Here is a 16,107-nt window from a genome sequence, read left to right as displayed (position 1 = left end):
CCAAAACGTCCAACTCCGAGCGCATTTCGTGCATTGCGCCCCCTGTCGGAATGCAGCCGTCGTGGTCGTGATTCGATCCCGCAACCTCCTGCTCAAACAGTTTGACACTCTCGCTCCAGTGCAGCATCCCTGCACGCGCGCGCTACTGTACGTCGAGTAGAAACAGTGAACACAGTACATGCACAGCTCGTGGCGCTTAGCCATTAACTCGCTGGGAAAAAAGCACGCACACGCGGAGCAGTTTGCGCAAGCGCATTTCTACGCTACATTTGTCAAATGTAAACTATCTACACACTCTTTCCTCGTGCCTGTTCGGAGGCGTATTCTGTATAATATAGAGAGGCCGCGCGGCCATGCACCCGAAGCATTCTTCAGTGGGCGGGCCCGCCCACGCAACTATGTATACACATACTACACGCAAGGCCATGTCTCGCGAGCACGAACTGCGAAGAGAGGCCAACACGCGGAGGCGACCGTGACGCGCTTTGTTTGTCGCGCTAATGAGGGGCTCCGCGGCCAGCGCGCGCGTGGCGGCATCGCGGTATCGAACGGCCCGCGCCGTCCTGTTCGCGACAGGCCGTTTGTACACACACGAACGACGAAACAATGCGGCGGTTGACGGCGAAGAGGAGGAAGGAAGAGGCCCACAGGAGTCGCGCTGCACGACACACTGAAGACGCGAGCGAGGCTAATGAGAGGGAAAACGCGGGCAACACACAACCTACGGAACCGCGGCGCGCCAGCTAACGACTGCTGTATAACGTGCGACGGGGATGTTCGACAAAGTCCCTAGGCTCGTTCGCAGAAACTTCAGGTTAAAGAAAAAGAAAGAGAGAGAGACAGAGAGAGAGAGTGTGTGTGTGTGCGTCAAGCGACTTGTACGACACGTGTTTGCGCTCCTGTCTGTCTGCTCGTTTCGTGTGTCGCCGGAAAGCTGTCTAACCAGGGGGTCGAGCAAGGCAGCGCAAGGCGACGCCAACGAAAGGAAAATTAAACCGCCCTAACCTCAACGCACCAAAGGAACGCACGCATAGATAACATGACGGGGAATAGAAACACGAGCAGGTTATTCCATACAAGTTAACTTCGCTGGTTAGCCGCGTGCAATTATCCAACCTTTAGATAGGACGACAAACTGAAAAAAAGGAAAAAAAAGCGACGAAGGCTTAATCACGCACGAGTTTCGCTGCTAACTTCAAAAAAGATTTAGTAAGGTACGCTGCGGTTGAACATGTTCTTGGCTGCCCCAAACACTTAAGGTTCAATAACGACCGCCGGTCGCAAATTCCATCCAGATTTCAGCGAGCCGGCGAACTGATGTAGAGACGCCTCATTCGTAGATAAAAAAAAAAATAACTCCAACTCATCGAATTACTGATAGCTGCAACACCGCATTTTGATTAGCAACGGGTATCGGTGTGCGAGTTGATTTCACGTGCACGCTACGAAGTACGGCAAAGCGTTGCGACGAGTAGGGACGCCAACTGTGACATTTTTTGATCAAAAGCCCATAATTCCGATTTGACCCTGCCTTGGATACGCCATTTGTTCCGAATCTCTTTTTGAAGCATTGCTTTTGAGTATATACACGCGCTCTTGAACAACGGGCCACTTGCAGCGCTGCTTAAAAAAAAAAAAAAAAAAAAAACCTCGTCAATGTTGCTATATGTAATCTCTCTCTCCGTCAGCATCAGCGTTCAAACCGACCGAGCATATCTCTATGACGGAAAGCTTGCCGGGCCGCCGACAAATGCGCGCGGAATACCCCACGTAACAAAGTGACATATTCTACAACAGAACTCTCTAAAATCGCTTACTTTAATTCTGCCGCCAGCAAATGGGCAACAAACGTATCGAGTCAAGCGAAATGAAAATGAAAAAGCCGCAAACGGTATCATTTATACCCTTGTTAGCGCCACAACACAGTTGAAAAAAAAAAAAAAAAGCCGGCAGATCCCACGCCCTGTGGGAATCGATGTTATGCGAAGCAGTGTGCGGGGAACCTACCAAGTTAACGAAATGACTATGAGAGCACCAAGACTTATGCGTGTCATGTAGGTCATGAAACAGCCGCCTGCCATGACATTCATGTCATGAGTCCTGAGGAGTCCCTTTAGCTAGGCCCTAAAGTCAAGGGCCCCGTGTCGCAGAAAATCCGGCGTCGGTAACCAGCGTGCGATGCGGGTGGGGGAGAAAATCATCCCCAAACCCGACCACGCAGGCACTGCACGTGGTGCAAGGTTTTGGTGAACAAAAAATGAGTTTCTCACAGTGAAATCCGTCAGGAAAATGGTAAAGTACGACTGCACCATTCGGCGTCAGATTCACCATCGGATTGTTTTTTTAATGTACGAGAAAACCTAATTCTGCTACGAGGAAACTCAAACTCAAACCCATTTTCTAGCATTTCTACCAGACCTATAGCCGCGCGTTGCGATGCAAACGGGTCCCCATAACGCTATCGCGTTCTAATCTTAAAGGCGAAGCTTAAGCGTCCTTCATTTTTTTTTTAGTGTTAACCTTCTTTCACCGAGTCAGTCATTTTTGCGGAGTCATGGTCATGACTATGGCTTCTACCACCATCATTTAGTGTTTCCCTCACTTAGTACCCAGGTGCGAACACCTTTCAGTGGTTTTTGAGAGTTAATTTTTTTTGCTGTCATTTTAATTTTTGCTGAGTCATGCTCATGACTATAACTTCTACCATCATCCTTTAGTGTTTCCTTCACTTACTACCTGCGTCAGAACCCATTTCGGTGGTTTTTGAGTGTGAATCTTTTTTCGCTGAGTCATTGTAAGTTTTGCAGAGTCATGCTCATGACTATGACTTCTGCCATCATCCTTTAGTGTTTCCTTCACTTAGTACCCAAGTCCAAACCCATTTCAGTGGTTTTTGAGTGTTAATCCTTTTTTCGCTGGGTCATTGTCATTTTAGGCGGCTGTTTCATGACCTACATGATACGCATGTCATGAAATTCATGTCATGACCTATCATTTATGTTCGTCATACATTGTTGTCATACTATGCTAATTTTCGTAACTACCAAGTTAAGGAAACGACCATGAGAGCACCAAGACGTAGGCAGCTGTTTCATGACCTACAATACACACATGTCATGATAGTCATGTCATAAAATCATTTATGTTCGTCATACACTCTTGTCATACTTTGCCAATTTTGGTAAATACCAAGATACGACCATGAGAGCACCAAGACGTAGGAGGATAGATAGATAGATAGATAGATAGATAGATAGATAGATAGATAGATAGATAGATAGATAGATAGATAGATAGATAGATAGATAGATAGATAGATAGATAGATAGATAGATATTGTCGAAGTGGCAAACTTCGCATTTAAAAACGTGGAACATGTATATCTCACCTGCGCATCCGTCGGTTTAAACCATGTGACAGCTTCGCTTGCCCCGGCTATCCTAACGGCAACTTTCAGAACACCAATCAAGACTGTCATCCTTGTACACTACGCGCCGCGCGCTTTCATGTCGCTAACGAATGCGACCGCACCAGAAGCATGTATCGTGCACGTGGCACACAAGACCAGAATGGGGCAGAAACACGTTAACAGCGCGCTCGAGCGTTAAAACAAGCGCCCTTATATAAGTCAAACCTGTCGCACCTATGACAAGGTACAGTGCGCCAATTTAACGATATTTCGATCCCTGTGATACGAAAAAGGAGTGGGCTCCCGCCTTTGCTTAAATATGCCCGTCGCTCCCTTCCCCTCCATACCAGGTCAGCAAAACGAAGTAGAGTACGCTGTTTGCGCAAAGGGATACGCACAGTGATAATTGAACCGGCCCGTGCCGTAGGCAAAGGTAAATTTCACTTTCAAGGAAAGGGCTCTCCAACTGCGATAGTCCTTTGATGTGAGTATTCTGTTTGAAGAGCCGTGTGATTACTTGAGTGGAATGGAGTTTGTTTCGTTTTCCATGGACATCAAATGCGAGTGAGTGTGCATATAGTACGCCGCCGTTTCAAATAAACTTGAGCTGTGAACTCAGAACTCATCTACTGTTTCATCATCTATGCGAGTCAATGTGCCCTGCAGTCACATTTCAACATGCAAAGACGAGACAAACGGGGGGGGAGGCGAATGCAGATGGTGGCTCCCCCTTTGCTCTTTGGAATAGTTCAGGTGTCTTGGGGTGTCCGTAGCAGCGGAGTCATCCGTGTCCATAATTACAGTAACCATGCACATACCTGCCTTCCATCAACCTCCACCCTTCATTTCACCCATACAGTTACGCAACATCCCTAACGAAGAAGTCGGATCCCTTCCAACCCTGTTTAGCTATATTTGGAATTTTATAGGTCGAATTTGGCTACAAAATGGTAAACCGGCCCCTTCGCTACATACTCGGGAAAAGCTAGGCTTCGGTGCCAGCTCCAAGTAGCACAATGGGGTATTTTTAGCACTTAGACGATGGCTATACAATGCCCGGCTCTGAAAGAACTGGCTCGGCGTCCACGGGCGACGGCGTTCCTAGCGCGTTCCTGACGCTTTTTTACGACGTTCCCAGACAAGAGTTTTTGACCAAAGCTCCGTATATACAACCAACGCTGACGCGAACTTCTCTCACACCCCACTCCTCCGTTGACCTACTTTTTTTCATACACCGCCATTGGTTGGCGCGCCTCACGCTCTCCCCCTGTAACGCGAGTACTGGACGGCACGACTTACGTCAACGCCACCCCCCCCCCCCCTCCCCGTTCTCCTTTTCATCTGCGCCCTCCCACAGCATTCTCACAGGGTTGAACTCTTAGTTTCCTCTCCTCTCCCGCTAGGTCATGTGGCTTTTGTACACGCGGACACGATCTCCTGGAAGCTAGCTCTTAACAGCTGTAAAAAATTCACCGACGATTACGATACTCCCTTATGAGAAATTGGAGCACAGCTCTATACGTGTTTTCATTTCGCGATATATATGAGCTGGCGCGGACAATCTCTCTCGTCCGGCACGTTGCGAACGGAGCGAAGTGTGGCGCGACTACATCGCCAATCGGGGAGACCGCGAGCGGCGGTGCGTGGTTGACGCGTGGGCGCGATGCACATCAGCCGCCGCAGACAGACCTCCGAACATGCAGCGTTTTGGTGAACCGACGACGCGCGCTACTCTAGCCATCGTCGCCGCAGAGATCGTCTTGCGCGGCACTACGGTTTTCTTCTCACGCTTTCGCCATACCCTCCTCCTCCTTCGCTTACCGCCTCACTGGTTCCGCTGCACCCGCCTCCTCCAATTTCCTCGCCGCGCTTTCTTCGCTATCGCCGTCGTTCATCTCCCGCTACGCTGCGCGTTTGCTCTCTTTCTTCGCTGCGCTTGTTCGCTCGGGTACGCCCGACACTCGCCGCAGGAACGGGCGCCTAAGTGCTGCGCTCTAAAATTCGCTTAAGTACCAGCGCACGTCTCTCATCACCTTGTAGAGCTAAAGAAAAAAAAAATATATGTTCATGCCTTGCGAAAATCTAGGGTGATGGTCAATTTCATCTAAACAAAGTACGTATAGGCATTCCGATTCGTTAAAGACACCAGCCTTCCTTCAACAACTTCTGTAAGGGAGCAAAGATGCTGTAAAAGTGTGTACCAGGCATCACAATTCATAGTTTCTGAATTGAATAACGGCCTATACCGCACTGGGCACCTATTACTGTTACGCACCAATTAAGGACCATATCAGATTCGGTTCGCATGCCGTATGCCTACATACCCACCCGTATAAAGCTACTTCTCTAGTGTAACAAATCGCAACTGATATACATACATCGCCGCGCACTTGAAAAACGTCGCCATTTAACCAAAGCATGGCCAAGCGCCCTTAGGAACGAATATGTTTGACAGTGCTAAATTTCTACGCCCTGATCGAAACGTAGAGAAAGATCGCAATAGACAGCATAAAAGTGCCCGAGAAACGACGGCTGCTGGTTTGACCGGGCCAGATTTTCCAATTTCGTTGCTCTTTTTCTTTCTCTTTCCTTCCTTCATTCCCTGCTTCTTCCTTTATTTCTTTGTTAGCGATGAACACTTTTCGGCGCTCCTCGATTGAAACTGCAAAGTGAGGAGCTGTGTAGACAGTGCGGGCGTGTTTGACGGCGTCTCGAGTCTTAATTTCACGAAGTGGCTTCGTAGACGGGCCAGACTGAGGTACACGATCGATCGCGCTCAAGTCACGCGCGCTCCCGCGCCGACAGACGGACGGCTGCTCGCATTGCACGCAGCTGCGGCAAAAGCAAGATGAAGCGGCAGCTCGAAATGAACGCGTGGCTTCCGGCAGTTCTTTGAGAATCAATTATTTGACCAATCACTCGATGAAACATAAGAACGTGAGCGATCAGACTATACTCGGAGCTTCGTTCTTATCTCGTCCGCGCTTGCATGCGTCCTTCGCGTGTCGTGCCGGTGTCCGCTTACCGCATGCGCTAACATTAACGTAACATACTCTCACGCTGCAGTGACGGTAAGGAACAAGACGTGATGCCCAAAAGTGTGAGTTAAAGAATAATTCTCTTTATGGGAGAACATGCGTCCGAAAGGACAAAGCTCCACTCAAATCACAACGATATATCGGCGAGCATAGAGTCGTTGGTCGTCGAATCTATTGGTCGTCGAACAGAAGCTCGAGGATAAAGTCCGGGCGCTATTTATACGCGGCATCCCCGTGCATATATTCGCAGGTGCTCACGTACGTAAATTCGACAATGTGCGCAACACTATTCGCGTCGCGCGCGGCACATCATAAGAGAAGTAGACAACACTCTGTCGGTATATAATCAGCGACAACATGAAATAAATTTAGGGTGCGGTATATCCGCATCATTTGCGCCAGGCGATAAATTGATGACAGCGGCAATCAGGTGAAAAACGGTCACCGTCAAAAAAGTAAAGCAATGAACGCGTTATATAAATAAATATATATATATATATATATATTATATATATATATATATAATAAATAAATAATATATATATATATATATATATATATATATATATAACAACAACCCAACAAACATTGACAGCAGAGAGGACGACAAAGTATGAATGATATGACTAGTAAAAATCGGGCCCTTCGGTTACCTTCCTTCTCGTTCACACACACAGACACACACAAAGCCTCCGCATTGTGGGTTCGGCTCCCACCGTCGGCGCAAGTGATTTTTTCGTGCACTTTCATTTCCCTTTTCTTTATTATATCAAATGCACTCGCTCAATTCCTGCATAGTGACGTAGATCACCGTATGACATTGTGTCCCTTGCAACTGCTTCTAAAGAAAATATGTCCTTTGGTCTATCGGACAATATCAATCCGGTAAGCAATAAAATCCGGTAAGCTCGACAAAAAAGATTGGAAAAGCTTTACCTGAACAAAAAAAAAATAGATTTCTCGGGTAGAAATAAAAACCAGAAACACCTAAACCCTAGCTATAAAACATTTTATTCACGCTGATCGAGATAAGAAACCAGAGATCACTGTAACCTCCGACGATTGTGTGTAGCCACAGCTTTTACACTGACTATGACGTGGCTAGACTAGCACGACGTTAAAAACAAGAAAGAAAGGAAGAAACACGCAGCGCACATGCGACCTATAAGAAATCCCCTTTTCATTACCTCTAGTGTGGCCAATCCCCCTCGTAGGTATGAGCCACGTGCTGAAGTCACAACGGCAAGCCTGCCATACTTCAGCGCTGTCAATTAAGCATTTCTCACAAGATTGTCCGTCGGCACGGAGTCCTAGAACAGCAACAAACTACAGGATGAGTTTACTTAGGCCAACACCTTATCACTGGTGAAGCTTTACATATCAAGGCTGCGCGACGGGCAGTGACGGACGCTGAATAGTGGATGCCTCCCGGTCAATTCCGACTACCGCAGGCTCATTAGCGTTACACCTATAGAAAAGTCGTAATACAAGAAGGCAGGAGAGGCACCGGCCCAGATGAACGAAGTGCGGCAGCCGATTGCCTCCGCGACTAAATGAACAGTCCCGCTGACGCCACTCGGCCCTGTTCGAAGCGCGAACTGCGTGCACGTTCTCCGTCGGCGGGGTCACCGGCCGTCCGGCTAGCTCGTGACGTCAGTCTAGAGTGCGCGCCCATTGGTGGAGGCTCGTGTGCATCCGCATTTTAGGAGCAAATGCCGCTGCCTTCTAAAGTTTTACCCGACTATACATACGTCAAAATACACGACGGTATCTTTCACTCAATTCTCCTATCGAAATGCGGCACCATGTGCACCTCGTGCGTATAGCGGTGGAAAGCCACAACCATGCACTCACAGCGGCAGAGAGTCCGAAATGCGTAATCAGCTGCCTCATACACACACCGTGAGCGAGCTCCTCGGATATTTATGCAGCCGTTATCTACCGCATAAAACGGTCCGCCAAACGCCCGAAATTCACTTAAAGGGCCGCGCTATAACGTCAGAAGCCTACATGCTGTGGTCCGGGCAATTTGCGGCTATGAGCGCGCGCGCACCGCCACAACTCCTTTTCTCGTCCTCCCGTCTAATATCTGACTAAAACGCTGCAGCATTGTGGAAGCTAAAGCTGGAGCCAGGTGTACCAAAATGCCGTATATATATATACACTCCGGGAGCGGTTGTAGTTGGTTGGCACCGATACGGCACACCACTGACATGTGACATTTGCCGTCAACTTAAATTATATACATCGACTCGGTAGCGCTTGTACCGCTTAAACAGTTTACGGCATTCTGTTCTATTGTATTAACTCGACTACGCAGCAAGATCCTTGAGTGAGGCTTAAGATCTGATGAATAAACGATAAATCCCACTGTTATAGCATAATATCACCTGTGTACTAAGTCGCGCTGTGACTCGTTGGCGCACGGACATGATCGGCCAATCGCAGAAACTGTTTTTTTTACGCGCGAACAGCCGCAGCGCTGATGATAATTATATGCTCAGTTTCCGAAAAAGAGCCAGTTGAGTGGAAGGTATACACAGACAGCGCCGACTTATCAGAAGCGCGATAGCGCAGTCCTTCTGCGAGGTCATACACAGACAGCGCCGACTTATCAGAAGCGCGATAGCGCAGTCCTTCTGCGCAGCGCGTCCCCCCGCGTCAGGGCGTCTTCTGTTCAGCCTCGTGGGCAGTCTCAAGAACCAGGACGCGCACTTCGTATAGCTTCCAGCCCAATACGTGCTTATCGTGAAGCGGAATATACACGTAGTTCACGGTGCTGCTGTAATTTCAATAGCACTGCACGGTTCTCTCCTAAGGCATATATATCATAGATAAGAGATGCGCATAACCTTCTCTGTAAGTCAAAAAAAAAGTATGCATAAACTCCAGTGGAGCTGTTTAAGTATGCGTAAGGATAACTCCAAATTTAAGTTGCCCATGTTTTGTGCAGATAAAGGCATTGCACTTTTCGCGCGACGGACAGATTATGCTGGGGTACTCGCGCCAAAGAATGCTTACACATTAAAAATATCAGTTTCACCCGAAAGGCGAAACATCAATTGCGATAGCAAATTAGTAGAGAGCTATACGGAGTAAGGATAGTAGTTTTATGAGCTATATAAACTTGGACATGCAGCAGCGCCATCGACGCGCAGAACTGTTGTCGACACCGTCGGCGTTTCGCCAGCGTTCGCACCGAACGCGCGCAGCGGCTCGGATGTTTTCGACGAGATCAGAACGGGACACTCGTCGAGCAGCGTCCGAAGTCTTTACCACCTTCTCGCCTCGCAGCGGTTTTATATGAATACGCATTTGGTGCCGCAGCTAAACGTCGCCTCCACTCACTTCCTCCCTCCCTCCCTCCCGTCCCCCCGCGGCCTTTCGCGCAATGGAAAAAGTCGCGTTTGCTCTCTCTCTCTCTCTCTCTCTCTCTATATATATATATATATATATATATATATATATATATGTTGATTGTAAAGGAGGAAAGAGACGCTTAATTCTGCAGCCCTTCAGCTAGGGAGCACGGCGCAGAACGCGCGTTTGCTCTCCGCCGCGCGTTCACTCCCCGTGATAGCGCGCGTCCCTCGCGCGCTTTCACTCGCACATGAAGCATACGGCGCGCGGCGAGGATTTCATCGCCGTTTGACGTCATACGGAACCTCACGGCGACAGCGACGGCGACAGCAGAAATCCGCTTTGAGTGTCCATATAATTGCTATAGCTATAAAAATGCAAGAAGTAGACACGAGCGCCAAGCGCTTCACGAATACCGTTTACAGTCCGCGAATAGTCGGACACACACACGCACACGCACACACACACACACACACACACACACACACACACACACACACACACACACACACACACACACACACACACACCATAGCGGCGTCCACTGTCCAGAAAAGAATGCTCGCTCGAACGAAGGTTCACACAAGCCCCGCGGGTCGCGCGTGATCGGTGAGAAAGGAGCGGCGGCCGGTTCTCGCGGCGGGTAAACACAGCTGCCCCGCGGTGCGAGCGCATCGCCGCGTGCGTGCGCGCACAGAGCATCGCGGCGTTATGGTACGTTGCGGCCCGGTTGAACGCAACGCGGAGAGAAACAACTGGGTCGCCTGTGCGCGCTGCGGCGTTCTAGCTATATAGCGGCGGTTCTTTGTAGCTTTATTTCCATTTCACCTCAAGGGCGCTGGCGCTTTGCTTAAGCAGCGTGCGCAAGCAAACGAAACGCCGAGGCAGGCAGGGCATGTATAGCGTATACACAACAGGCTTCACGCAACGCTTGAGCACGAGGGAAAAAAAGATGCGGCTCACCCCTTAACGACGCGTGTAGCATCGCAAGGCACGTACTATCACACGCAGACGTGGCAGTCCCGGTTGCGTATTTACAAATGCTAGTAGGCACAGCGGGGGCGTGGCACTGCGGGTCATGTGACTTCCGCTTAACACGGGTTGTCATGGCAATCGTGAAGCTCCTAGGTGCCTAGCTCTGGTTCGCTAAACGAAGCGCTATGCCACATGAATATTTCGATCGTCACTACCAAGGAATTGCGGTCGGCGTGGGCCAGACCAGTGCCTCAAAAGTCCCTAAGCGATTACGTCCCTAGGCACCTAGGAGCTTCACGATTGCCATGACAACCCGTGTTAAGCGGAAGTCACATGACCCGCAGTGCCACGCCCCCGCTGTGCCTACTAGCATTTGTAAATACGCGTCCCGGTTACGCGACGAACTTGACCTTTTTCTCCGGTCAACCTTACGAGAATGGACGGCCGCTTGGGGCGCGCGCAGCAGCGACGCTCGTATACGATGTAGCGAGCGCGTTATTTATTCGCGATACCAGATATGAGTGCATAACCCGAAAGCATTACGCAGCGGTTTCGCTGCTCCGTGACGCGCATCGCTTGAACAGCATCCTCGCATTCAGTGAACTCGGCGACAGTGACCTCATGTCCTTGATTGAACAACCGCAAAAATCAGATTAACCTTGTTGATGTATGGCATATGCGTATTGCTTGTATCGAACTGCAAAATAAATCGATCGAAGTCGATGATCGTAAACCATTTTCCTAACGACGTCTGGCTCTCTCGGAGCACGCAATGAGTAGCGCGAAAGAGCGCCCCAGCATCATGATCGTCTGCGACTTCTTGAGCAACTAAGTTCCCCTCCTCGACCTTGACCTAACCGAGCAGCTGGCCGCGCTGCCTTTTCCTTTGAAGCTCGAGTCACGCGATCGTATGTTAAGCGCATTGGCCCGGAGAACGTGCACTCGGCAAACACCCTTTCGTTAATAAGATACTGTAGGACGAAATTACATTAACTGAAAGTCGCTGTACAAACACGCTGAACATGGCGCTGGTCACCCAGAGCATGCCTGGACGCTTTTCGGTATTTCTTTCTGCCGATATAAATATTTAAAAAAAAATGGGATAACCTGGATGGTGTACTGAAAGATCTGCCAGCCGACGAGCTTTCTAAACAATTGAATAAATCACATTACACGCTACAAGTTCTGTTTTATTGCGATAGCAACTATATGGACACTCAAAAGCAGATTTCTGCCGTCGGCGTCGCCGTCGCCGTCGCCGTGAGGTTCCGTATGACGTCAATGGAGATGAAATCGTCGCCGCGCGCCGCCGAACGCTGTATGTGCGAGTGAAAGGGCGCGAGGGACGCGCGCTTTCACAGGGAGTGAACGCACGGCGGAGAACAAACGCGCGTTCTGCTCTGTGCTCCCTTAAGGGCTGCAGAAGTAGGCGTCTCTTTCCTCCTCTACAATCACCATATATGTAGAGCAAACGTGCCTTCTTCCGACGCACGAAAGGCCGTGGGGGGGAGGGGGAGGGAAGGGAGGCGACGTTTAGCTGCGGCACCAAGTGCCTATTTATATCAGAGGCTCCGGCAACAGTCACCAACGCCGCACGCATTTTGAGCGAACGCGGGCAAAACGCCGACGGCGTCGACAACAGTTCTGCGTGTTGCCGGTGCTGCTGCATGTCCAAGTTTATACAGCTGATAAAGCTGCTATCATTACTCCGTATAGCTCTCTTCAAATTTGCTATCGCAATTGATGCTTCACCTTTCAGGTGAAACTGCGACAACTTTTTTTTCTTGTAAATTGTTTTATTGCGATAGCAATTATATGGACACTCAAAAGCAGATTTCTGCCGTCGGCGTCGCCGTCGCCGTCGGCGTCGCCGTCGCCGTGAGGTTCCGTATGACGTCATTTGGAGATGAAATCGTCGCCGCGCGCCGAACGCTGTATGTGCGAGTGAAAGGGCGCGAGGGGCGCGTCTTTCACGGGGAGTGAACGCACGGCGGAGAACAAACGCGCGTTCTGCGCCGTGCTCGCTTAAGGGCTGCAGAAGTAGGCGTCTCTTTTCTCCTTTACAATCACCATATATGTAGAGCAAACGCGCCTTCTTCGGACGCGCGAGAGGCCGTGGGGGAGGGGGAGGGAAGGGAGGCGACGTTTAGCTGCGGCACCAAGTGCCTATTTATATCAGAGGCTCCAGCAACAGTCACCAACGCCGCACGCATTTTGAGCTAACGCGGGCAAAACGCCGATGGCGTCGACAACAGTTCTGCGTGTTGTTGCTACCAAAGCCGCTCACCTTACTTCGTATGACATTGCTGTGTTGCTATCGCATTCATTGCTTCGCCCTTAGGGCGAAACTGTGACATTTTTTTAAATGCGCAAGCATTTCTACGCCTACCCGACGAGAATCCTGTCCGTCACGTAAGACGAATACAATGGCTCATATCCCCCGCAAGGAAGCAAGAAATGCAATGGCTCATACCCACGCAAGGCTAGAGGCTACAAGCTCTCAGCAAACAATGTGCAGCAGCACCCGCAAAGCGCAGAACTGTTGTCGACGCCGTCGGCGTTTTGCCCCCGTTCGCACCGAACGCGCGCGGCGTCCGTGACTGTTGCCGGTGCCTCTTGCGGCGGCTCGGAGGTTGTCGACCAGATCAGAACTGGACACTCGTCGAGCAGCCTCGGAAGCCTTCGCGACCTTCTCGCCTCGCAGCGTTTCTATATAAGTAATTTTATGTTTGTACACGTGTGCTCACTCCTACTTACGTAACTTCACGTGCAACACGTGCACGCTACATCTACAAATGTATACATTCATTGAAATCACCCATACAACACACAGAACAGCATAAGTTTCAATAAAGAACAAGCTCAAAACAAGCATCCGAACCATCAATAAAGCATTGCATACCCCCTCAGCAAATGTAGCGGTGGTTTTGAAACAGCTTCCCTGGACATCCAGGTTGATAAGGACCGATAAGAGTTGACAAGGGTCGGATCATGGTTCGATAAGGTTGACAACGACTGAGACCAACGGATGAGAGTTGATAAGGGTTCACATTGGTCATATCAAGTTTCATAAGATTAATAATGACACCAGGCTGCGTGGAGATGAGCAAGTGACACAATGCCTACGCACACGTAGACAACTCCCAAAGGAGTTTCTGCGTAAATTTTTATCGTTAGCTTCGAACGAGATTATTTTTCAAGAGCTTTTTCTTCCAGTATTTTTAGTGTACTCTTGTATATATGTATATATGTGTGTACATATATAGTGTATATATGTAGTTCTCGTGTAACAAACCTATCATCCCTTATAATTGCCACATCAGTGGATATATATTTTCAGGGTCTTTGGTTTCTTATTTAAGCCAAGAAGAGGTCTTCCATGTTTTGTCATTTGTTAAAGAAGCATTATCAAACAAACGCAACACAGAAATCCGTTATACAAGGATGATGGGTCCGAAAGTATTGATCCGCTTAATATATTGAACGAATCTCCTCGCGGCCTGCAGTTCCGTGATGAAAGCACAAAACGTATAAACGTACTATACGGTATGCTGCAGACATTCACAAGTGCAGAAAGCAACCTCGTCAAAAAAAAAAAAAAAAAAAACGGTGTTCCTCTATAGCATCTTGCATTGCAGTCTTTTACAATGCTCTTAACACATACCAATGTGGCTCGACGTGCACAATGCAATGAACAATATTTCTAACAAGACACGTTTCTCAGAATTTCCATGTCACGCGCCATTGCACAGGAAACTAGTACATTTCGGTAACAGAAAGTCGTCATTATCATTTAGCGATGGGGGGACCGCCCTTGCGCTATCCTTCAAGTTTTCTAACGTTCTTTATGGCAAACAGTCGATGCAACTGAAGACCAACGCATAAGCTACGTTCACATAAACCCCACACACACGGGTCGATTTATGTATACGTGGTCGGGTCGGTCTACGTCATCACGACCTCCGACTCAACCCTCTTTCGCGTCGAGTTGGGCTACATGTGGCTACACAAAAACGTCAACGCTATAGGTGAACGAATCAAGGGCGTGTTTGTGAGTGGGATAGTTCCACCAGCTTCATCCGTGTCAGTCTCGTCAGAGAGTGCATTTTACATCTATATGCGAGTCGACTCGACACGACAAGTATCTAACAAAAGCTTTCTCCGCGGTCAAATTATGTCCAGAAATATCTTCCTCGGTGCCTTCGCTTCTCCTTTAAACGCCGACAAGATTATGGGCCCGACGTGTCCCCGTATTTCACGCCATGATATATATATATGCGACAACACATATCACCATGGTAAACGCAGAGATGGTTGGGAAATCCCGCTTGACGGCGGGAAGTCCCGCCGTCAACGCTGATGTCCATACTTCGGGGTTATATATACTCAGTTGCCGAAGTTAGTGCGACAGACAGCCCATTTTTTGGTCAGCAAAGGCTGGTAAACGCTGCTCACACTTACCATGGTGCTACACACGAATGCAACGCCGATTAACAGTTTCTTTAACGCTTAGAATCGCCTAAAGGGTCGCTTAGCCGCCAATGCCGGTCAATGCGCGACCCGAATAATTTAGCGTGTAGACGTTGCGCTTCGAGTCGCTAGGTGGTAAAGTAAACGTGCATGCAGCGTCACGATAACAAGTTCTACGCAGTGAGCACATATACGGCCCTGTGGGCGTCAGCGAACATAGAAGAGGTCGAAGGAAATGAACTGGCAGAAAAGATCATGCACTCACCCCTTTTGCCGATTCTTCCAGTCGACACGGCAAGCGCGTCGCCTCCTGGAGGACCTGAAATCGCAAGAAATTGGAGAGAAGCTCGGTAAAAAAACCCCAAGCAGTCGAACTCATCGACCGTCGCATTCACAGCCACAGCGTAAGGCACTTATAAGTTATTGTCAAGAACATTGCCGTCGGTTTCCCCACTTGCGCATGTAAAATGTTACTGCGCGCACGCATGCGCCTGCACGCACATGTCCGGTCAGTACCACCGGTCAAAACTGAAATGGTATACTGTAATTGCAAGCACCTATCCGTGCGATTTATACGCCGCCGGCGGACAGACTGGCGACGCAGTTGCGTGGTTTGTGATACTTTATACACAGACGGCCACCCCCCGGATGTGGCTCGACTATTTACGTGCCCCCATCTGACGTATGCAGTGCCGCACTGAGTGATATGTGGCGCATATTCGAAGAGTTGAGGCACGCCGCGCCTCATTGATCGAGTTTCGTCTACCGAACGAAACGTTCTCGTAGCATGCAAAGGGATGCGCGTGCAAAGGCTCACGTTACCGGCTATGCGCGCATGCTTTCTACACCGCGAAA

General features: G+C 49.2%; 1 protein-coding gene across 2 annotated transcripts in view; it reads right to left on the bottom strand.

Moving 5' to 3' along the window:
* Positions 1 to 16,107, bottom strand: part of LOC119441857 (polypeptide N-acetylgalactosaminyltransferase 13) — a 308,456-nt gene that overhangs the window by 218,603 nt on the left and 73,746 nt on the right. Inside the window, exon 2 of one of the 2 annotated variants that reach the window (XM_037706492.2) lies at positions 15,518 to 15,571. The exons of the other annotated variant lie outside the window; for it this stretch is intronic. The gene's annotated coding sequence lies outside the window, so the exon portion shown is untranslated. The remainder of the gene's footprint in view (positions 1 to 15,517; positions 15,572 to 16,107) is intronic. 2 annotated transcript variants of the gene reach the window in all.

Source organism: Dermacentor silvarum, chromosome 2 (genome assembly GCF_013339745.2).
Source record: "Dermacentor silvarum isolate Dsil-2018 chromosome 2, BIME_Dsil_1.4, whole genome shotgun sequence".
Taxonomy (NCBI): domain Eukaryota; kingdom Metazoa; phylum Arthropoda; class Arachnida; order Ixodida; family Ixodidae; genus Dermacentor; species Dermacentor silvarum.
Note: the sequence above shows the minus strand (reverse complement) of the source record. Positions and strands in the feature narration are given on the sequence as shown.